Source organism: Chaetodon trifascialis, chromosome 13, assembly GCF_039877785.1.
Source record: "Chaetodon trifascialis isolate fChaTrf1 chromosome 13, fChaTrf1.hap1, whole genome shotgun sequence".
Lineage (NCBI taxonomy): Eukaryota > Metazoa > Chordata > Actinopteri > Chaetodontiformes > Chaetodontidae > Chaetodon > Chaetodon trifascialis.
Window position 1 is genome coordinate 14,709,761 of NC_092068.1, and position 25,376 is coordinate 14,735,136.

At 40.2% G+C, this 25,376-nt stretch overlaps 1 protein-coding gene across 1 annotated transcript in view; it reads right to left on the reverse strand.

Annotated features, from left to right (window-relative positions):
- hpse2 (heparanase 2) overlaps positions 1-25,376 on the reverse strand; it is a 52,065-nt gene that overhangs the window by 21,946 nt on the left and 4,743 nt on the right. The window lies entirely within an intron of this gene.

Genomic DNA, 25,376 nt, shown 5'->3' on the forward strand with positions numbered 1-25,376 from the left:
CCAAATGAAAAAGAAATGTCACTGGAAAAACACCGGGTTTTTCCATTTAAACAAACAAGCTCGTTCTCATGTGACTCTTAAAGAAAGGGTGGTTCCTCTCAATTCTTCAACCTCAGTAAATTGTAACATATACATGTAGCACGAGATTACATTTCTCAACAGTAATGTCTATGGAAATTTTGGGTGTACTGTGTTTTGGATAAACTGCAAGCTACCACTGGGATTTATTCTGAAATCAGTTGTAGTGTGCCAGGTACTGACCTTTGTGTTTGTACATGAGTGTCCATCTGTACACATGACAGGAGAGTCTTTAACAACATGCAGTGAGAATCCAGACGGACTGATTTTCCCATCATGGACTCCTGTGGTGGTGCACAGAATCGCTCTGTTCTCCTCCAGCTGACTGTTCACTCACCTTTATGTCTGCTGTCTCCATCTAAACCCGTAATTCTTACCGGGCACTAAAAGAACGAGGCTCTACAGCAGATGTCAGCATATGGTGCGAGTGCCAAAAGTGTTTGTTAAATTCTAATGTGCGACTGCAGACTGCTCCTGGACACCTCAGGCTTTTGTTTTGAAATTTCATCTGTTTGGAGTAATACCATTAACATAAATATTACCCTGAACTCCGACCCTTACTTCCTAGGTTCAACAGGAAACATATGAACATTGTGTGCTGGTCTGGTTATGGGTAGAATTAGTCCACAACTGTGGGTTTGGCACCAGCTGAGCTATATATATATATATATATATATATATATATATATATATATATATATATATATATATATATATATATATATATATATATATATATATATATATATATATATATATATATATATATATATATATATATATATATATATATATATATATATATATATATATATATATACACACACACACACACACACACACACACACACACACACACACACACACACACACACACACACACACAGGCCAAGTTGTTACAAGAATGTGAGAGGTGTGAGGTTCTCTGATATTCTCATATTTAATAAATGGATGTGAGAGATACAAACGTCTGGCCTTCAGTCAGTCAGAACTCATTTGAACACTTAACAATGCTTATGAGGTCACACTTCAACTCATATGCTTTTTTTTTTGTTTTGTTTTGTTTTTTTTCAATCAGCATTTACTGTAAGCCTTCATTTCCAATAGAGCAGCGGTTATGTATAATCCAGGGATCAAATAGAGAGAACAGAACAACTGCTTGTTGCACCTGGCATTAATTCGCTTTCCACAGCAACAGCAGGACAAAGCGTGGAAACAAAAAAAAAATGCTAGCAGTAACAATGGTTTTATTACACGCAGCACTCTTGTGGTGTATTTCTCCTGAGCAAACTGTCTGTTCTCCATCTCATTAATAACCACCAATAATGTTATTATCATAACTGCTATTATCATAACTCCTTCCCTCTGTGGTTAAATCAGAGTGGTGTCTGTTTTCAAGATGAGAGTTGAGGGCAGCAGGACAGAGAAAGTAGCGCCAGATGTGGCTGTCAGGATGAGTGATTCCAGGCCTTTCCTCACCTGAGACCTGAGCAGCAGGCAACCAGCCTTGCTCCAAGACACAGCTAGCAGCCCTGCACACACATCATAAAAGGCATCGTGAGATGCATCAAGCTGCTAAAAATACAGTTTCTCTGCTGGTAGGTCTAAAAGCGGCATGTAAGATCAAATAAATGTCTGCCTGTTTATGTGTCAGTTTACTTCCTGGGGAATTTTACTATTGATTCCACTTAACCAGCAGCAGACAAACTCAAAATTGGTTTTCTTGGGTTCTTGCAGAATGTTGAATGGTGAGGTCAAACCCTGCATTTTGCACTATAGCTTTAGTACTTTGCACTCACTATCTTGTGTTTTTTTTTTTTTTTTGTTTCATGCTTAACAAATATTTTCAAAAGTTTGGACAGAATCTGCAGCATAACATCTTTGCTTGGATTCTTGTCTTTTCCTTTCTTTTTTTTTGGAAATATTCCTCCAGCACAGCTGTGAGTGTTTGTAGGCAGGATGTGGATTTATTTGTTACTATCAATAAAACTTATGACTACAAATACTTTACTTACTACACTTACTTACTTACTTACTTACTTACTAGAATTATTTTTTGTAGTATATGAAATGATTAGTTGATTGATGAATGAAAACTAATCAGAGAGTGGAAACATTGGGAAAATTACACACATTATCAGGTTAAAGCTTGTCAAATGGCAGGTTTTGTAAATTATTATTATTATTACATTATATATTATTATTAGAATTATTTGTTAATTATTATGAATAAAAGCAGATAAATCAATGTAATGAAAATAGTTTAGTTTCAGGCCAAGTAGTAGATGATTTTAATGGTGTATTTACGTGTATTCAGGGGGAGCTGGTACATACTTTAGCTAAGTTAGCCATGAGTTTATTCCCTGGGAACAGTCTATCCTTTGAATGGAAAAGTTAATCCTCAGTTACTACAGTTTCTGTTTCGGTTGCACACATTAACAACAGCTACTAGCCTGAGGAGGATGTATAGCATTACGGGCCAACATAGCCAAGCTCTCGTTCATGGCCTGACAAGAGCCGGGCATCATATGCTTTCTTCCAGAGAGAAAGGGATGCTGGGCAGATCCACCCTCCTGGTGTCAGGAAATCTGCAGATCCCTCAGGCCAAACATGAAAGAGCTCCCATACAGACACGAGAAAGCCCCAAAGCTGCAACTCTGTGATCTCAGTCAGACGAAAGTAATGACATTACCAAGACACTTTGAATGTGTGTGTATGCACGTGCACACATATCGTATGTGTGTTTGTCAGTGAGAGCTGTTATGACTGACTACCACATCTGGGTAAAGCTAAAGAGGAGAAATGCAGCAGGAGGACTCAATGAAATATGATGATAAATGGCAAAATTATTGACAAATATCAGCACTTACTTTTACTGACTATAATTCTCCCAAATGGGAACAATACAAATGATCTACTGTTTGACAAACAGACACTGACACTCAATGAAACCAACATGAAACTGCCTTTACTGCTGCTAGAAGTAACAAATGGTGCTCATCCCTATGACACCAAAAAGTCTCTTTGAGTCAACATTAATATTCAGTTTGCTTTGACAGTTTCTTACATCATGACATGGTTTAAAATGGGACTAAAATTCTCAATTACACACAGCACAATGAAGGCCTGTGTAAGAGGTCAGACTTCACTGTGCTCACTCAGCTACAAACTTCTCTTTTATCTTACAAGCAGTCCAGCCAGAAACAATCGGAACAAGCCCAGAAAACTGTGTGTGCATGCATGTGTGTTCAAGCGCCTGTGTGTGCTTGCGTTGGCGTGCCTTTGTGTGTTTGTGTGTAGCGGAAAGAGCGGGGTCTGGATATTGTCAAGCTGTCTATCTGATAGAAAAGCGAGTTCTGTGAAGCAGAGAGGCCGGCAGCATCAGTCAGTGCTATGCCTCATTTCTGCAGCTCTGCATATTCCTTCAAACACTGAGGTACACACAGGTCGATGTACACTGGGCCTGTATGCACTCACACAAACAGTGTTTGCTGGTTTACATGCCACCCACATGAGCCAGACACCCACCCGAAGTTTCCAGTGAAATAACACTTTTCTCTGTTGCTGCATGTTTTTTTTAGTAAGTTACTGTCAGCTGACAAGTCAGGTGTATTTTTACATGACAGTCTCTTCTGTGCAGTTTTAAACTGTGATTTGTTTTACTTTTAAGATGTAGGAATCACTTCAGCTATATATCCTCAGTAAACAGGCCTGCTTTGGGGAATGTTTTCAGAATGAAAAACCCTGCGGGTCCTGTGCCCTTTGTGTGTCATTCTAAGTTATGAATGTTTCGGTAAAATAATTAGCAATATTAACATCTTTTTTTGTCAGGGATTATATCTTACTTTGTCACTTTCAGTGGTTTCTCCTTGATCTACTGTGGCATGGATTGCACATCATTTGTTCATGCGACAGCCAATTAAGTATGTAAAATGTAAGGGTCCTGTATTCAAGATTTTCTCTTTAAAGTTAAGGTTGGGTGGACAAATGTATCTATAATATAGTTATCAGTGACTGGCTGAGTCTATCGCCGGTTGGCTCTTTTTAGAAAATTTTGTAACTATTTTGCTAATTTAATGGAAAAATAAAAAAGAGCCACTGCTCAGCGACAAAGTCTCTGTAAGTGAGTTAACGCAGTAGCGCAAAGAGGTGAGCAAAGGCAGAGAGAGGCAGTGGGGGTAAACATTGGAGCCAGAATATTTTCACTTCCAACGCTATTACTGCAACCAAACCACAGTTGGTGGTTGTTGGAACAGTGTAAAGAATAACAAAGACAGTTTTGGCGGGTATTATTTTGCTTCTGTCGAGTTTGAAGCTAGACTTAAGTGGAAGAGAAAATTTAATTCAGAAGGTGTGCAGTTGTATTGTTCTGTTTAATACGGAAAACGGGTGTAATGATATTTCATTTCTTGACATTTTGAGAGTTTATTTAATTTATTTATTAGACAAATAAATAAATGTTGTGAACTTGCTGCTTGCGCACATCTGTACAAATCCCCACAGAAAGTGAATTAAGAGATTTATTAAGTGAAAGAGAAATACTGGCTATTTAAATCTAACTTTATAAAATTCATATTTAAATGCTTAAGTATCTTGATTCTGTCAGTTGACAGCAGAGTGCAGGTCTTTATTCATGAGCTGGAATATGTTGGCTATCATCAAAATTTAGCTGGAAGCACAAGTTACATTAATACGTTCCCTGGCATTCATTCAAGCTGGCTTTGTGAAATGGAAATTGGATGCAGCCTACAGCTATGCAGACGGAACAAACATCATGTTTTTACACTTCCTCCATCAAAATCAGATGATTTGTGAAAACAATTCTTGGGCCTCAAAATCTCAGTTTACAAGCGCTGGTGTATTCCTACATTCCCCATCATTTTTGCTTTGAGAGAGAAAATTAGAGGCAGAGCAAAAAATTTTTTCTGTTTTCTGTCTCTGGTTCCATCCAATTCAAAAATAGAATGACTTACTGCCAGACACAGCTTACTGACACAGAAAATGTCAATTTGGACGTTTAGGCTCAAAAAAGTCAGTCTGGAAAACATGCACGCACACGCACACATGCGCACACACACACACACTTGAGCTGAGTTCTGGCTTGCTTTAAAAGCCAAATCAAAACCGAATCCTCAAGAGACATGTGCAGACAGGGTAGAAGGCTGTTTAGAGAAATCAATTCTGAGCCTTTTTTCCTGTTTATGGATACAATGTGTTTTTCCGCATCTAAAGATGCACATGTTGCACTCAAGCTTCCAGAGCTCTAAAAAATGCATTGCAAGTGTCCACATTGCTCCTGAACATGATCTCAAAACACCATAAAATACAGAATATTTCATGTCAGTTTCATTATTTGTGGACAAAAGGAACTGATTCTGAGGTAAACAGACGTGTGCATGAAATGTTGACATGTGTAGTGTAATGGATGTCACTGTTGCCTGTGTAAAGGCAGAGGTGCTTGTAATTTTCTCTGTCAGCTGTAACAACACACATTACATCACCTTGAAGGGTTCAGTCAAACACACACACACACACACACACACACACACACACAAATTAAATTTACATTGTGAACTCAGGAGGGAAAGCACGGTGAAGACGGCTACTCTCAGTCTGTGCATTCATCAAACTGTTCGTAAAATGACAATTGACGATGACAGTATTTAAGGTTTCAACAGATGGATGGAAAAGTAACTTAACATTTCTACTTAACACACACCACGTGCACTCATGCAGTCACAGACAAACAGCATGACCAGTCATGAAAGATTTGGAAGTAAATTGTTAAAATATCCAGAAAAACCAAAGGGCGGCACATTTATCATCAGCTCCTCCATCATGGCTTCAATTTCTCTTCTCTACCAGCTCCACTGATTCGTCTAACAATTCTCTGCCTTCTGTTTCTCATTGGACAAGTTCCTCCACTAACCAGAGCCTCTGTGGCTGCAGAAAAAGACTCGGTGATTGAAGTGAGGTCATCTCAAGACTGACGATTCCAATTTGCGATTTTTTAAAAAGATAGTCAAAAGTTTAAGAGCCGCTAGAGATGCAGTTTGATCATTCATCCATATCGGTCAAAGCCAGACCAGTATACTGTTACGGTCGCTGTATCGAAAGCTATTAAATGCGGTGGCTTGCTATGTTCGCATGGTGTATCTGCGACTTATCCTGACGTTAACTTGACACTGCATGTTAGGGTTGCGCAGAGGGAGAAATGTGGTTCCAATATAGTGTGAGTCTGTGCTGCTCCACCAGTGAGTTGCACAGAACCCATCGCCTCCATGTTTACACACACACACACACACACACACACACACACACACACACACACACACACACACACACACACACACACACACACACACACACACACACACACATCTCCACATGGACTCTTCTTTCATTCAGGGGGGCTCCACTCCGGCAAAACCATTCAGGTCAAACCACTTTTGTATTTTGAAAGAATGCAAGATATGTGGTGGGCACCTGTTTTCAATTCTGTTAGTAGAGGGGGACCAATATGTGTGTGCATGCGCGTGTGTGTGGAAACAAGAGTGTGAGAGAGAGATTACCTCAATCTGTGAATTTGCTGTGACTAGAATTGCGTGTGGCCCTCTTCTGTGCATCCAGTGTAAGGGATGCAGAGCAAGTCGACAGAGCTGGTGAGTAAGATGAGTGGTATGTTAACATATGCTGCTCTTGATGTAAAGTCCATCTACTCTCTGCTAATCTGTGTGCGTGTGCGTGTGTGTGTGTGTGCTCAGGCCTAGGCTGCAGTAGACAACAAATCAAAGACAGAGAAGTGGACAAAATAACATCAATTGCCTTTCATTGGCTTTGGACGACGAAACTCAAACCACTTGTTAGGGGAACAGAGTGTGAGGGAAATGTGTATGGGGTGTGAGTGGTTTTCACATCTGTTTGGCAATGGCTGCTGTCTATCACTCCCTAATGGAAAAAGTGTGCTTTTTAGACACTAATGACCTCACTGTGTTTGGCTGTAAAGAAACAAGGTGTGTGGAAGTATTTGGCTACGTTAAGACTGCAGGCAAATCAGATTCGCTTCTGAAATCAGATCTTTAAGACGGACTGTCCAAACTGTTTTTTTTTGAGTGAGTGATCACATCAAATTTTGTGTGTCCAGACATCATCAGCCTATCTGCATGGATTATTGCTGTCAGAGCACAGAGTTCAGTAAATACATATGCTTGTGACACGGCTTTCCAACGTGGAAGCATGAGATCCATCATCACACCCTCCAAATAATCATACTGTCAAGCTGCGGTGCAGGAGACTGTTGTTCTCTGTGTTTTCCTCCATACTGCTTTGCTAGTGGCTGCATGGATTATGCTCAGCCGCTCTGATGCACTTCGTCACTCTGGATTTTACGTCATCATTGTGCGGCACGTTGGGAGTAAAGCAAAAGACACTTTAAAATCTGAGCGTCCAAAGCATCCAGACTGAAACACATCTGTAGAAATCTGACTGGAGTCACATTTCAAAACACCTCCAATTTTTTTTTTTGCTGCCCAGACTCTCTAAAATCAGTCTGGATGCAATCTGAACAGGCCAGAAACTGGATTTGGACTGACAGTCAGAATAAGGCCTTAGTTTCTTCTCCTTGTCTGTATTGTGGAGCGATCTACAACCCATAGACAACCAAAGGAGAAGGAATTCAACAGCAGTGACTGTGAGCCAGAAGGTTTTATGAATCATCCTGTTGTTAGAAACTGACAGATTGTTTGTCTGTGCCTTGTGAATCCAATTATTGATATGAAGTGTCTTTTGAGACTCATTAGAAATCAGGGCTCTGAAGTTTTGAACTGAGTTCAGAGTGAGCTTTTGGCAGCGGTGGCGGGGGTGGAGGTTGGGATGGGAACAGGGGGTCTGATTTGATAAATGACACATAAATTCGTACAAATAAAAATATTTATTTAATTCAGCATTTCTTAGAGCAGGTGTGCATGTGTGCCTCCTGCTCCGGCTCCCAGGCAGGAGCCGACTCCGATCGTTCACTTCAAAGAGCCATTTCGTTAGTGACCGACACATCACTAATTCCTCTAGCTGGTCCACTGGTATAAAAAATAGCGGTGCAACTTGGTGAGCGTCATCCTGGTAATTTCTCTGCATGAGAAATACAAGGTGTGGCGTGTGAACGTGTGAACAGGTTGAAATACATCTGTCTCACACCCAATGCGTGAGATTTGAGAGCTTTGAGAAATGCACCTTCAAGATTCAAGCCTCTGAGTAGACAGTACTTGTTAGTAATGGTGTTGAAGACAACATGATTTACCGTTTAAACTGAACAAGACTGTTCCCAAGGCTGCACTAATAACTAATACTTTGAATAAGTAATGTATCAAATGACTATTTGTAATGTGAAAGGCATCACTCACAACACCCCAGAGAGTGATCACCAGCTCTGCAAATCCTCTCAGCTCTACAGAGCACACAGCATCTTTCAGCTTTACATCTAAAGATCTGGCTATTTTTAATAGAGAACGAATACTGGATTTCTACTCATCAGGTGGCCAGAAGCACAGTCCATGACTGCGTAAATAGTAAACTGTTTGCTAACACTTTAGGTATGACAACATTTTATATCACAAGGTTAAATCAATGCTGTCAAGTTGTTCCATTTCACTCAAGTGTCAAAAAACAACAAAAGCACCAGTTAATGCAGGTTTTACATTTGCAGGTAAGTTTTTAGCTTTTTGATGTGCTACATGTGAATAGCATTCTGTTCAGTCAGACTACCTTAACCAATCACCGATTAAATGCACCACCCCGTAAGCACACAAAGTGACACAAATCAATCACACCCAAGACTTTCAGTGACCAGTAGGTGCTTGCTAGGTCTGGTTAAATGCTAATATGCTCATGGTGGATCCTCCAGCAGTGACTTCAACATTTGTTACACTGCTGAGGAACTTTTTAATTCAGTGAGGTGTGTTTGGACTTTCTGCTGTTTCTGACTATTCCCGTCACATTTATGTCTGCAGAATGTTTGAAAACTGAGTGCAGCAGGGCAGAGAGGCTGACAGGAGTGGTTATGATATGCATTCAGAATGATCAAGCAAAGATACTGAACCAAAAACAGATTGTTGAGGACTTCACTGCGCACAATGCTCAGAGAATAACCACTGCGTTGCCTAGCAGCGTAGCACTGTGTGTGTGTGTGTGTGTGTGTGTGTGCACGCGCTATGTGGTGTGTAAAAACTGTGCCGCCCTCTTTGCTTTAAAATGTGTGGCTGCAGCTGCTGTGGGAGTGTACACTGTTTGTACATCTGTGTTGTCCGCATTAGTGAAAGTGGCAATTATTTCATTTCTGCAACCTACTTTTGCTTGTTGCATGCACCATGGTGTCCATAGCTCTCTTCATTTTTGTTGGTCATTTTTGGTTTTGGTTTTGTCTGACTTTTCTGGTTAATTAAGGCCGCTGCACGCACTGGTTGTGAAATACAAATGGAATTCATTGTTGGTTTGTTCCACTCGCGCTGTTTGATTTACAATGAAGCCGTAGCCTAAAGGTGTTCTACAATTTAACATAAGCATCATATATTATATCTAAAATTTAACACAGTAACATTTACTCAGAGTACATTTTAACTTACTTACTTCATACTTTAATTTAGCTAAGTCCTTACATAAGTACTTTTACTTGAGTAAAACATATGTAAAACGGCAAGAACATCAAATCATAATCATTCAGCTGCCTAAAGACTACCCCCCTTAAAAGCACACACACAGGAATGGGATTGGGATGGGCCTGGAGTGAAAATATACTCCTATGTCACACTGTACATCTGACGTGTCCACGCTTGTAGAGAAGATGAAGATGTTAGCAACAAACCTGATTTTTGTGTCACGTCACTCACTGCTTACTGGCTGTTAGTGTCACGGTCACTGAATGATGGCAGTTGGTTATATGCAAAGAATTTCTCTGTCTACCTTGACAGAGAAACAATGACGTGCACTTACAGGTCACAGGACATGAACTGGTTTGTATATAGCACATCTGTATGCTGTTAACATGGATGTTAAAGATGAAACTTGTAAAGAGTTTTTAAGATAAATTTTGGGCTTTTTCCTGTGTGGACAGGGGGAGGAAGAGAGGATGATGTGTAGCAAAGGGGCATCATTGTATATTTTTAGCAGTTCTGTGTTCAGAGCATCTCTTTGAACACATAAAACCTGACTATTGGGACACTAATGTTGCTTGTTTTAAGGTGGAGCTGTTAAGGATAGGGCTGTAGGAGCCACGCCTGACATTTTTACAATCAGAGATTAGTAACACTGTCACCTCTAAAGAGGGCGGCTGTAAAGCTTCCACCTCTTATCCAGTTAGCCATCTCGTCACACACCTCTGCTGATGCTGTAATTGAGCTCTGATTGCTGTGTAATTGCAGCGGGCAAATGAGTGAAACAAGAGGGCAGCTAGCCCAGGGCTTTACTGCCCCTGAACCATCAAAGAGTTTGGACTTAAAACAATGTCTGCAGCCCTTCCCACGAAACACCTGCTTAAGCTGCAAACACAGAGCAGATCACTGATTACTCATCTGAAGGGAAACTTTTTGGGCTCTTAACAAATGCCTCTTTTTACACCTTGAAAATCATGTTCAAAAACTGGCAAAGACTGGCAAACCAACGGCAAACAAAACATTTGTTTTGGGGCATTTAGGACATCTGCTACATTCCCAGCTCAGGAGGGTTATCTTTGATCCCAGGCCGTGTGATGGATGAGGGTTATGAAGACCAGATCCCAAGCAGGGCAGCAAAGCAAACACACGGTATCCCAGACTCCCCTTCACCACTAGAATAATCACCATAATCACAGCAATCATCTTCCACTCTCAAACTATATCCACACACATTACTTATGCTTCAGTTAAACTGGAGGTTCTGTCTTCAGCTGAATGAGCAGAGCCAGATTAAACAGTTACAGAATCCCCAGCTTGCATTACAACAGCTTTATAGGTAATTATACATTCATAATATCACATGATGGGAAAAGTTTTTTTAAGAATGCTACTTTTGTAGTGTACTGACCATGTAAGCCATGTGTTATTTTGTCATTTAAACATAATTACTGATAATTAACCAAATCAAATATAATTGAATGAGTGATGGAATAACATTTTATAAATTTATGTCATGATTTTTCTTGGATAATATCTGTACAAATGTCACCAAACCTTTGCCAATGACTTGAAGCCAAGGAAATACTTTTTATACGCGGTCCCTTAACATGTAAAATAGCCAGATTTTCATATTTAAATTTCTTTAAGAATAACTCATATTTCTGATGCCTCTGCATGTAATGAATCCTTGTAAAAGTTTGATCTATCTATGTGAAGTCAGTAAAAACAAAAAAAAAAAAAAAGGAAAAAAATCAGCAGAGTTCCTGCTGGCCAGTGTCGGACAAACACTACAGGGGGCACCTGCCTCAGCCAGGCGGACCATCTGTCTTCCCATAACTCTTAACTTTTAATTCCCATTTGAGCTTCTGCAGCAAACTGTTATGACAAAGCTGGGACTTGAGATGGATTTTCCTGCCGCATATTTGCACAGAAAGAGAACAGGACCTCTTCCAACAAAGCAATCACTTTGACAAATATCACCATAAGTCTCAAAACTGCCTACTTATCAGTCTTGTACCGTCTGTCAAGCACCTAAAGCTGCATTATAACAATCTGAACCCATGTCCACATTTGAAAACGTAGTTTTTTCCACCAGTTGTGTTTTCCATCTTTACTGAGACATGTCTGGCAGAGGTTTGCATGCATGTGAGAATTTGATTTATTTTTTAATTTTGTTTTGGTCAATGAGTTTGTTTAGATGTTTGAGGTTTGAAAAATGGCATTCTGCTTCAGTGCTTTAAGGCTTGCGGTGGTGATTTCAACTGATGCAAAGCCGTACTGTAAGGTTTGTTCAGTTTTACAAATAAATACCAATTCATTTACACCCAATGTGGGAAACCTCAGAAAATACACTGACCTGTCAAATTGCTAGCAAGCTCACACAGTACAGACGAATAAACATTTTCAGCATTTATTTGTTCCATTGATTTGATGTGCACTATTTAGACAGCACTGTATCCATGAGGAACCAATCCAAGCAAAGCAGAGTTGTAGTTCTTCAAATCTCTGACAGGGCCGTTACAAGCAATGCACTCTTGAAAAAAAAAGCAATGAAAAACCTCAATAGAAAGAAAAATATTTTATCATTATGCTGGTTCTGTACTTTCTGTGAATTCTCTCTTTGTTTACATTCTACCACAGTGTGGACCAATCCACACCGAGGGTGGTAAAGTACACTTTCATATTTCAAACTTCTCCTCAGGGTGTTGATGTGATTATCTACATATGAACAATTCTGACATAAGCAAAATCCACAGACTATAAGCTTGAAAAGGACATTTATAAGCCATTTACACCTGCTTTTAAAATATGATCTGTATTGACATACATTATCTGGACAGTAAAAAATCCAATTTTGCCTTTGTGTTTACGTAGAATTGAATAGTTAAATTCTTGAATAGTTTAATGTGTTCTCAATATTCACATTGAGACCAGATCTCTGTCCTTCAGAGCAAAACCTGTGCGAAAGTCATCTGAGGTGGTGGCAAATCAGCCCCAGACTCCCTTAAAAAAAAAAATCACAGAGTGTTGTTGATTAATTTGTCCCCTCTCATAAATCAGGTCATTCATTCCTTCGTATAAAAAATATTGGTTGTTTGTCCAGACATCTTACTGGCTAGATATATTATATCCCTTGTTAACAGCAGATCAACTGCAGAGACGAGTGGAACACACACCATCACACACACAATTATTTCTTACTGTATATAATTCATTTCTCACCCTTATTGGTTTGATTTTCATGCAGTTCTGTTGAATAATGCATCTTTTGGCGCTTTCAAGGCACAGAAAAGCTGTATTATTTGTAATTAGAGGCGTGTCTCTTCTCGCTTGATCTCCAAATATTAGCAATTATGTTGTTTATGTTGGCTAAAAATATGGAAAATATGGCATATTATTTAGCACGAACACCAGCGTGTGGTACAGATTGCATTTACACCTATCTAAGATCCAAATACAATGGAAACAAGACTACCTCCAGATGGTCAGGCAGATCCCATCACATTCTGATCATGGCACATTAACACCTTGCATTAACTTTTTCCTTGTCCAGATAACATGTTTGGATAAAGATCATATTTTAAAAGATGTAAATGGGATCCTAGCAAGTTTGTGAAAGAAGAAAACAGAACTATTTCAGGTGATAATAAGACTATATATACATATATATACAAGCCTGTTTACACAGAATAAGATGTGTTTTAAAGGGTTTCAAGTTGGTGCAGTGAAACTGATTCTTGCTTTAAAGTTTTACTTGTGTGCATGCCAACTCTTTCTTTTCAATGTGTAACTTGTTAAATGTAATATATGTGTATGATAAGAATGATTAACGCCAATTTACAACTTTAGCCAGTGTGCATAAATAAGCAGGAGATATCAGTTGTCCAATAGTGCGACTGCATCACCGGCAGTATCACTTAAGTGTTGAGATGCTAATTTTGATGTGACTGTCTTCATGTCTTTTCTGGACCTGCAGTGGAGGATTTTGCAGGCAGTGCAGTTCAAGGAGAGGAGGAGAGAGCGAGTGTCATCCAGCCAAGGCTATTAGCATTGGGAGTGGGTCAAGCTGGCTGCCACAGACCCCTGGTTTCCTACTCTGCCAGGGGAAAGACCAGGCCAAGCCCAGCCAGCCAAACATCTGCTCCTGGTTAGAGGTGTTGGCTCCTGCCACTCACAGCAGAGGTTCAAAACCTCAGGGAAAGGTTTCACTTGGCCTCCTCTTGCCTGGGCCACTGCAAGCAGTCCTGTACACTCCCTAAGGGAATGCAAGTCTGAGGAAAATACCACCGAAAATTCAATTCCAATTTTCCTTTCCGTGCTCCACTTCCCTGACCGAGGCAAATTTCATTACACACTTATGGACTCATAAAATTCCTTCAATAACATAGCGGAGTGTCTTGCAGAGCAAAGTTCCTTCAGAATTAAACAGCTTTGGAGCAAATGGGCTTGGAGGGCAACCAGCTATAAGAGGTGAAGTGCCTCAACCCATGAGAGCCAGGCAGACTCCACTCCAGTTCTTTCTTTCTTTCTTTCTTTCTTTCTTCCCTCGCCTTTTCTTTCCTTTTTTCCTTCTTTCTTTATTTCTTTACGGCACATAAACAGCTTCATATTACAGTTAAGATATAAATTCAATATGTTTTAAATGTGTTGCACGGCTGAAGTGATGAAAGCCCATAAAATAGTTTACATATTTTCTCTGTCATCTTGTAACCATACATCAACCAGCATCTAATAAAATGTCCAAATAAAAACCCAAGGCACCAATTACTGGATACTTAAGCCAATTAACAAAAACAGAAACAAAGACAGACTTTGGCAAGTAAGAAACAAAACAATTTGGTCACACATCTAACATTAAGCTTCCATTACCTCTCTAATGAGCCAATAAACTTTTCAGAGGTGACTGATCTTAAGATGTAGCCAAACCGCTATCTGTTGTTGGTCTCAGTAAAAGTAGGTTACCATCCTAACAGCCAAGCCTGAACTGGCTTCCATATGTGTCCGGCCAAGTTTCTAGCATACTTTTTAAGATTTACAAACAAACAAATATCTCCGCTCTGACAGAGATTTGGGTTCTGACCTAAAGACTCTCTCAAAGCTCTGTCTGACCAAAAAACACATCATGCTGCTCTCACTTCAGTTTACAACATTTTTATAACCAAAAACTGTGTAAACAAAAAGCCACACTGCAATCCATTACTACCTAAAGCTGTTCGGTAATCAGTATCTTTTACAACAAACGCAACAAGTCTGCTATGAAGTTTCCATTTAAGATTTTACATTTCAGCTGTTTCCTGGAACTCTGGATTATGTTGTTAGGACACTGCAGTTGTTTGTTAGTTGGCTATTTTTTTGAGTCTGCACTGAATCATTGTTTTGGAAGGTAGCTGGGCACCTGTAGGGTTGAAGTTTCTCAAAGGAAACGTGGTATCAGGTCATTGCCTGGATTTGTACACAGATGGGTTAGCGGTTTGATGTTGGGGGTGAGCTAGAAAGACAATCCTGCTGATGAAGCCTACAGCTAATGAGATTTACAGTATCTTTCCCTCTTATGCATGTTAGCAATGTTCTTCCTCTACAGCTGTGCATGATGTTGCATATTCATGTTGTATGGCAGGAATTTGAGAGAATAAATGTGTTCACTTTCCAAGCTGAGAGAATGTACAACCTTGATCACAAAAAAGTTGGGACGCTGTGTAAAACGTAAATTAAAACAGAATGAATTGTGTTTATAGGAAACAGTTTTAAGTGTTTTTAAGTGTTCCTGAGTCCATGTGGTCCTTTATACCTTTATACCAGTCATTCTCAAATGGTGGGTCATGACCCACAAGTGGGTCACAGACCCATTTTCAGTGGGTCGCAGGCCTTTGCCTAGGCAAAAAACAATTGTTAAGAAAAAAATCCTCTTTTTTTTAAAGGGGATTTTTTTATGCAATGGAGTACCGTCTATTCGTGTTGAGGCTTGGGTCGCGGCTTGTTATTAAGGGGTGATGGTGAGTCCTGAAGCCAGACCAGTTGAGAACCACTGCTTTATACATTCATGTGTGAACCTCACTCCATCCTTGCTTTTGAACGACTGAGCCTTTCGAGGAAGCCCCCTTCAGACCTAATCATAATACTATCACCTGTTATCAATTAACCTGTTAACCTGTGGAATGGAATGATTATTTTGGGGTATTTCAAGACCTTAGGGTGAAACAACAGATACAAGCGGACAAGAACATCTCCTCGTAAGTGATGTGTGTCATGCTCATGATGCTCATTTTACCTTTTTTACTTTCATTTGTTTTTAACAAGTAACAGAAGGATGCTTTCAGAGCTCTTTAGACAGCATGTTACACAGCTAATTAGGAGGTAGCTTCTTCACATATCCCTCAGGGGCACATACATGTCCTCGTTTCATGTGTGGGTCAGAGGTCAGTCACAGCTGGGAGTGATGCCTCTGGAGCAGGTAAAGCTTTAGTCTCTTTCTCAACTTTCTTTCTCTTTCCCGAACCCTTCAACAAGGGAGAACACGTTTTATCAATTACTGACTTTTTTCTTTGTTGAATGAACATAGAAAACAATGTGACAGTTGTTTAATACTTTTTTATTATCAAAATCAGATTGTAAATTTGATATAAAATGCAACTGAGCATTATTTTTATCCACTGAATTATAAATACATCAGAAACAATAAAAGCATAGTTACATTTAGAAATATGCACTTTTTGATGGCACAGACAATATGAAACATGCATTGTTCTGCTTTCCATCCGAAAGTGTCAGAGGTAACCAGAAATTTGCGCAAATTTAGAAATTTTAGTGTCTTGTCAAGGGTCTTTGGAACCATCCTTTTCATTTAAGGTGTTTTCTTAAGAGAGCCCTGAAGATGTTATTTGTGCTCTGAGGCTGTTGGAGAGTCTAACAAGTATGAAGCTACTGAACCCTAGGGCCTTACAGATTTGCTCAACCTTGAAGCCAAAGTTTTACACCACAGGTGTCGGCTGGGTCAACGGGTCTACACCGCCAGAGCTGTCTTAAATGGTAAAAAGATCGGTTCAGAGAAAAACTGAAAACACTTTTTGTTGGTCTCATATGAGGAAAAATGTTTTATTCATCTTTATATTTTGTTCTTTGCTCTCTTATACCTTCTCTCGTTTCCATCTGTCTGTTGCCGGTATTTAATTTCTCACGCCTTCCATCCCCCTTTCCTCCCTCTCTCTTAATCGAACTTTGTTCCCTCTCCCTCTTGTTTTCTCATTTTGAGGGTGGAGAGCTGCACTGTGAATCTCCCACTCAGCAGGACACCATGGAGTGATAGATGGCCCCTGACAAGGTCCAACACAATCCAACCAGCCATATGCTCCGAGTGAAAAAAAAAGAAGAAGAATTAAAGAGGATTCACAAGTGGCCAGAAGAGAAACATGCCAAACTCTTACGCAAGCAACACTTTCTGGAGTTTACAATGATATACGGGGGGCTTTGACACTTTGAGAGATTAATGTCCCGGGGCTGGAGTATGAACACTGGCTGGCATTTTCTCAGTTAAGTAGGCAAACACACACATTCAGGGGAATGATTTAAAAGAGAAGAAAAAGACGAATAATTCAAACTATGATAGAAAACTTAAGTGAAGCTACCATGTTGGATACAAACTAAATGAAGAACAGATTTTGGTGAAGAAAAGAGGCGCACGTCTCGATAATGTTAAGCTCGGAAGCCGGTCAGGCTCACATACTGTTTGTGACCGCGCAAATATGCGCATGATAAAATGTCATTTGTGCAACATTGTGTTTCTTTCTAAACAAACATGCTGTTGCAAATTGGCATTATATAAACTTTATTTCTCTGAGACCGGGTTACAAGAAAAGCTCCAGGAGTGCAGAGAAAAAGTTGTGAAGTTATAAGTGAAGTTATATATGAAGATATATCAAAGAATTTTGTTGTGCTCAAAATCAACTGAACTCTTCTGATCTTTACTGAAGATGACTCAACTACACTGTGTTCTCGCACTACAAGGAAAAGGAGACTCTTTCCATGAACACACACACCCACATGCAGAAATGCCTGCAAACACTTGTGACACTAATGACTGTGTTAAATTTCATTGTATGCAGTTGAAAGAAGAAACATTAGCGCAACATTCTTAAACAGCAGATCAAATCACCTCCCTAAACAGTGTTTACAGCTTCATAGCCCCTTACTAGCCCCTAGTTGCAGTACAAGCTTCACACAGAATGAGCACTATGGGCAGGCACACAAACACACACGTAGGGCAATCTCATAAATAACGGATGACAGCCTGAGAGTCAAATTAAGGAAATAAAATGTGTCTCGCTGGTAATGAAGGAGGCATGTTTCCCCTCAGGATAACAACTTCATCTGGAGTCATACAGAGCTGACACTCACACACACACGGCACATACAGCACATACAGCGCGCGCACACACACACACGCACACGCGCGCACACACACGCACACACACACACACACACACACACACACACACACACACACACACACACACACACACACACACACACACACACACACACACACACACACACACACACACACACACACACACTCTCAAGAGGTACCGGCATTCCTCCTACAGGTTCATCCCATTGGTACGAACTGGATCAGAGCAGTCAATAACCCAGTGCCATGATTTGAAATTTGACACAAAACGTATGTTTTCTAGAGTTCTGGGGAAAATGTGGAGGTTGGATGTCATGCCAAACAATCATAGGAGAGGAAGGACTGCTTTCAAACACTTTCCATGCATCAGGCTATTAAAATGACATTCGTTTGCAGGTTGCTGGCACTTGTCTCAGGGCATATTGCAAACACATGGAATTACATGTTATGTCCATCCGTGATTTAAACACTCGAGGTATTCTTCCGATCAAGGAAAAAAAAGACACTTCTGGATCTGTGCAGACCATGTGGAAGGAGTAAAGACAAAAAGAGTTTCATGCTGAGCTTACATAACGGCTCATAATTGTAAACTGACAGGTAAGGCTGAAAAAAACAGTGTGTAATGAATTAAGCGGAACACACATCAAATTTAGTAAGGTCATGTAATTTTCTGTGTATTCACGTTCTGACAGAGGCCCTCTGTCTGATGACTCTACTCCATGTTACACTGTAAAAAGCCTCCACATGGAAACTGTAGCAGTCACAATGGTGTGCCGCAGGGCATAATTCTGGGTCCAAACTTTCCACTGTGCGCATGAACATGACTAATCAAATCATTCAAGGCATTGAAAGAATGATTCATATTAGAGATGTGCTCAAAAAAGAACATGACTTTAAACACACACGCAGGGGACAAAGGCAGCTAACTAAATCCTTGAAAACCACAAATGTAGGACACTAAAACTTAGAGCAGGGAAATTTAGCTGCACAGACTGTTGAGAAAAAACACAAATGAGCATGCCTTGTTTTACAGATATCAGTAAATGAGGTACAATTTAAGTCAGTACGTTGATATAGTGCAGAACATTGCCTCAGCTGTCCAAATGATGAAGTTCTCCATGATTTAATGTTCAAATTGATTAACTTGGTTACACTAAGACTTTGACTCCAACGGCCAGACACAGACAGTCTTCTGGTGCAACCAACACATGCCAAGATTTCAATTTGCTGTGCCTGGTTCATGCCAGCAGCATTGCTAGCCATTTTCACTGAACTCCCAGGTCTGGTTTTAATATATCATCATCATCAGTGTGTCCATGGTTGGCATCATTGACTCTAATGCCACAAACAATTTGCCATGAAACCCTGAAACCAAACTGAACAGAATTCAAATCCACTTTGCAATGGAAGGCGACTGAGTTTGTTTTTAAAAAAAGTCATGCAGATTTAAAGTTGGTATTTTCATGGATTCCTTAAGAATTCAGTTTGCTAAGACATAATTTATATCAACAATCTTTGTATGTATCTGGCCACAGGCTATTAGCATATCTGTTCTGCTTACTGTGTTTTTCATGTTCTCATTCTCTCTTTGTCAAATATTAATAAGTAGAAGCAAAAATGTCATCAAGTGTCAAAAAGCTCTAAGACTTTACTTGTATTTCAAGTGCCAGAAGCAGTAGCTTTCTTTCATTCGACAAATTAAAAAAACACTATTCTATAATCCACAGTCCGTTCAAACATTGTTCAGTTAAAACAAATTTGTTTCATTCATCACTAAATTATAGAAGTAAAGGGAATTTGAGCTGAAATTGATAAAAAAAAAAAAAAAAGATTAAAATGCTAGTTTGTGAGGTGAGTGATTAATACAAAACCACTGTTTGAGATCACTACATTGATCTGATGATGTTCCAACACTTAATTTAAAAAACATGGATACTCCATTTACAGCAGATTTATGAGTTTTTGACTCCTCTCAATTGTTGGCTGTACCACACAGCAGAGTTCCAGGTACTTGTCTTTAAATAGCACAGTAAAGCAAACAGCCGGGCAAGCTGTTATGTGTAAAAACATACACACAACCTTCTTTGCTTTATACCGGCCCTTTCCAAGATCCACAGTGCTCATATTCAATAATATCATTATAAATGTCAACAAATCAAAGCAGGTTATTTTCATCCCCTCACCGTCACAACAACTGGCTGCACTGCAGTGTTTCAGTGTGAAACTTGGCAGGAGAACCTCCCATACATCTGCATTCAGCAGAAAGCTGGAGATAGACCTGGTGCTGGGGCAGCTGCAACACCAAAACCTAAATGCTTCACATTTTACATCTTGTATATGAGTGTGTGCACATATTCACTGAGCGAATTTTAAACAAAGAGATAACGCAGACATTGGAGAAACAATTCTACTTCATCCTTAGCAAAGAGGTTTAAACACTAAGGGAAGAGTGGATAAAAGGCGAGGAGGAGTCATATAGCAGAACTAATAGGATGGATGGAATATGTTTCCCACTGTTGCAAGAAAACATGTTTTGATTTTCAAATGAGTAAAAACAGAAAGTTGTAACTAGAGGCCCTCTGACTATAGACAGCTGTGCAAGTTTGTTTTCATGAAAACATTTTCGAGCCATTCACAGATGTTCAATAGATTCTCCTTTCTGTGCATGTGCCTAATGTTTGTCTTTCTACATTTTTATCCTCCTGCCTTCTTTGCGGGTCCGTTTAAAAACTCATCATGTTTTTTGTCAGTGCCATGACTCAACAGTGACATGACATAACTGAGCCAAAGCAACTGTAAAATACTGAAACGTGTTCTGTTTAGTTGCACCATCAAAATATGCAAGTACACATACTGTAGTTTTAACAAGATAGAGTGCAGAGTGAAGTGTAGCCCAGAAAGCGCTAACCATCCTCCAAAGCAGCTAACTAGGATGCTACAAGCGTCGTAGGAATGTAAACAATTGCTGGTTTAATTTTCTAAATTGGCATCTCAATCCTCTTTGTTATTTTCCATTTTGCTTAGTCAGATTTGTATCCCAAGTCCAGGTAAGATAAGGAAATAGTTCAGAGATGCACAAATTAAATCTTCCTCCATTCTCCTCTCCACAGTAACTCAACACTGGATAATTCTGCAAAGGCTACGTTCAGTGACGGTGTCCAACAGCAACATTTCTAAAATTACTGCTTTCTACAACATCTGCACAAGACAACCAAGGTACTGCATGGCTATGTTTGAGAAAGACTGTGGACATGCCAAATGAACTATGCTTAAAGCAATGGAAACCATTGGTTAAGGTTCGGGAAAGATTGCATTAATAGTTAATAAAAAGGTGAAAGTTAATTGCAGGTCTGTGACAACATGTCTCCTGTGTAAAGCTCAGACATGGTGCACGCCCGTCCACTGCCCATTGTGAGCTGCAGATTCGTCCACCATGGAAATACCACCTCCGGACAACGGCAGAATGTGCATCATGGAGGCCAGGCCAGCACGCTCGGGGTCAAAGCTCAATTTACTTCAGCTTTGACTGCAAACATGGTGGAAAGTCAGGGCAGGCTGGCTGGTGCAGCTGCTCAGGGGTGCATAGCCGCAACCTCAGATGAAAGTAATAGCCTTGCTCTGTAGCACTTGCACGTTTGTTGTGAGAGCAGGGTTACATTAGTATTGCTTCACACTTTTCTATATTGTTGCTCCTCTCATGTTTCCTGTCTATGGAGCCCTGTAGCTCTCAATGAGAGGCTTCTAGCTGTGACTGCTGAATCTCTGTGTCAGATCAAAGGGAGAGGCTCAGGTATTAGTGTCTCATGTACTCTCAGCAGTGTTTACTTAAACCTAACAACTGATTAGACACTGTAAACATTTGTGTCACCTGATACTCCCCATGTGAGATCAGACTAAGAAAGAGAGAAAGAGGAGAGTCCAAATCATGATGTCAGGCTGCGTGCCATCTGCCTGATCGTGAAGCCAACTTTTGACTCATCTCACATTAAAATAAGGCCTTTTAATGTGATGCCTTGAACCAAAACCTAGGATATATCAATAAAACTAAAACCTCATGGATAACATAGCGTCAAATCAGCCACATGCGGCCAATTTGTTTGCTTTGTTTCACTATTTATTAAAACTTACAACACACGGGCACAAAGGTTATGTTGTGCTCTCATTTCTGCAGAGGAGGAATCAATTGATTTAAAGCGTTCATGGATGGAAGTCTCAAGATGTTTCAGCTTTTCTATCTTACCCTGTTTTCATTCCCCACTTAGCAAATGTAGACCTCAGCAAAGTTTACAATAGTCCCATCATCATGACTGATGGTGATGATGCCCATAACAATGAGCTGAAGCTGAAGTTCAGACTCTTGCGGTGCCCTTGTACTTTTTAGATTTATTTACGTTTGTGTTTTACAGCATGTGTGTTTTTCTCTCTGTGAAACTGGCTCTGAATCCTGCTCATCTCCCATCTAGGTTATTGCTTTCCTGAGGAGATGTCCTACTTAGCCCCTCCATCTCATCCAGATGGCTAAAATAACTTGTCCAACAGCAACATTACTTCAGTGTCCAAGTTGTGATTCAACCAATTAAAAATCCCAAATAAAGCCTTGCAGCTAGAAGGCACTGATTTCTGCTAATCTTGGTCTTTTTGTATTTATCATAACAAAAAGAATTATTTATTTTTTTCCTTATTTGTAAGCTTGCTTGTACTAATACAGACTAAGTATGAGTTATTATTTTTTTCCTTATTGTCCAAGGAACTTCAAATGTTAGATGTGATTATATCATGTATGATTTTCTGTTGTGCACAATGTTTCCTCTTGAAAGTCAAGGAAAACAGTGAAAGAGAAATCCTTCCAGCAGAAAAAGCAAAACAAGTTTCCTATTCACTGCCTCATGAGCAGCTGCAGACCTTATAACTTAAAACATCCTATGTTTGACTCTTGCTTCTCCAGTTTCCCAGCTTTGGGAAGATTTTCTTCTCGTCTGTGTTTGCAAATATTGATAGGCCGGCCTTAGACGACAAAAATAACACGGTATAGGAATTCCTGAATTGAGGTGTGTTTATCCTTTGAGCCTGAAACATGCGGACGAGGCCACTGAGGTCACAAGTTGAACGGACTGACTGCCTCATTCTCAGAGGTGCCAAATAAACATAGGACTTTCACATGAAGTCACAATATACACAGCTAAACTAACAGTAAACATGAGCGAGAAAATGAGGGAGAGGTGTTAAGCTGTGGAGAAGAAGGAACAGAGGAACGGAAGAGAGGACTGAAGACATGATCCCTGATGGAAGGATATACTCCAGCAGAGAGACATGAGATGACGCTGACTGTGACCTTGTCTGAGCTCAGGGTATTTTCTCTACTTAATTCCCCTGCTGGATGCTTGTCTGCATGCATGGGTGTGTGTGTTAGCTCAGAGCGGCCCCATTATTGATAGCTCTAACAAGCCTAGGTCAAAGGTCAGACAGCGGTGAGTGGAAAAGGATGGAGCAAGACTGTTAAAGGTCCTTTAAACACCACCTGCCTTCACACACACACACGCGCACGCACACAGACACACACACACACACGCGCGCGCACACACACACACACACACACACACACACACACACACACACACACACACACACACACACACACACACACACACACACACAGTGAATCTTGGATGATTGTTACCAGACCATATTTAAACACATCCCCAGTGCCTCTGTGGCCATGTTACTCTCTGCCACAGGACAGAGAGGTCTCTGCACAGATTCTAGCTTAGACAACGAGCTGAGTTTAATAATGACACCATAACACAAACACGTTGCCACTTTCTGGACCTTTTAGTGTCACCAATGCTTAACTCTTTGCACCAAACAGGGAAACAGGAGCCCCATCTTCACAAACAGTCTTTGAAATACATCGGCCAGACTTCTGAACACCTCTTCCCAGGGGCTGACCTGCAGCTTAGGTCTGTGCTTGGGAGAATGAGAGCCTCTGTGAGAACATGTCACAGCAAATCATTTTTAGGTAAATAAAGTCCTACTGTTTGGCTTCATTACTCAGTCCCTACCCACCAGTCTGATAATAACAATGGCACCTGCACAAAAACAGTATGGCGCCGCTCTCTGTCTCTCAACTCCACTTCAACTAGTTAACAAGAAACATCACACAAGAGACAAACTTCTCCATAGGGGCCAAATAAATCAGTGACCTGTTGCAAAGATGTCTAGCATGTGGGAAACATTCAGTGGTTATTCATTACCACCTGAGGCTTTAGTGCATCAATATTTCAACTGATATTTCATCACACGGCCAACTGTAAAATCAGTGTTAATATTTAGATTCAAATTTTATGTATTTAACAAGAAAGTGTACAGTCCGCACCAAGGTAGAATAAGCTTAAAGGAGCTGTGCATATTTTATCATCAGCAAATCATTTTTCTTGACTAATGTCACTGAGAAGACTGGCATCCTCTGCAGGCCTCCATGCTGCAGCAGAGCAAAGCGTGCAGCAGTAAAATCCCTTCTGTGACAAGAACAGGCTTGGGGGCAAGGGGACGAATATATCGGCTGAGTCCACTGCTGCCTCTGAAGGATGAGCGACAGCCGCTGGTCAGCAACATACTCTTGTTCAGCGAGCTAACCCAGAAGCACAGAGAGGCCGCCAAAGCAGAGCGGCAACGCAGAGAGCAGCATGTTAGAGGCAGTTTTATTTTGTTTCGGTCAAGTTTGAATGAAGTGTGTTTTACGATGAGTTAACACGCAAACAGTCTTAGTTGGGTCAAACTGAGAAACAGAAGGTGACGGTTGTATTTTTCTGTTCTGTTCTGTCTGGGACTTGGTTACTGTAGTACTGAAAAACTTAAATCTGGTGTGATAGTCACATAATGTAATTTTCTATACTTGTCTGACTGTTCCTGCTGCATTACATATACAATGCATGGCACTACTTGTCAGGCCATCATATCCACTCTACAGCACTGTACTATATTTACATAAGACTGATGAAAATTGCAAAAGTCTGTTGTAGACACTTGAAAATGATGGGCCTACGTGGACCATCCTTCAGTCTCTGCGGTAACAAGATTAAAGAGCGCATACATAATGCCCTTCAACACTGTAAAATTAATGACATTACACCATATTGCGTAACTCCTGGAACGAACTTATGAATTCACCCCTCACACAAGCAGGTCCAAATTCTTCTATGTATTTATCTACTTTGATGAATGCAACAAGGTCATGTTTTATCTGTTGCACTTGA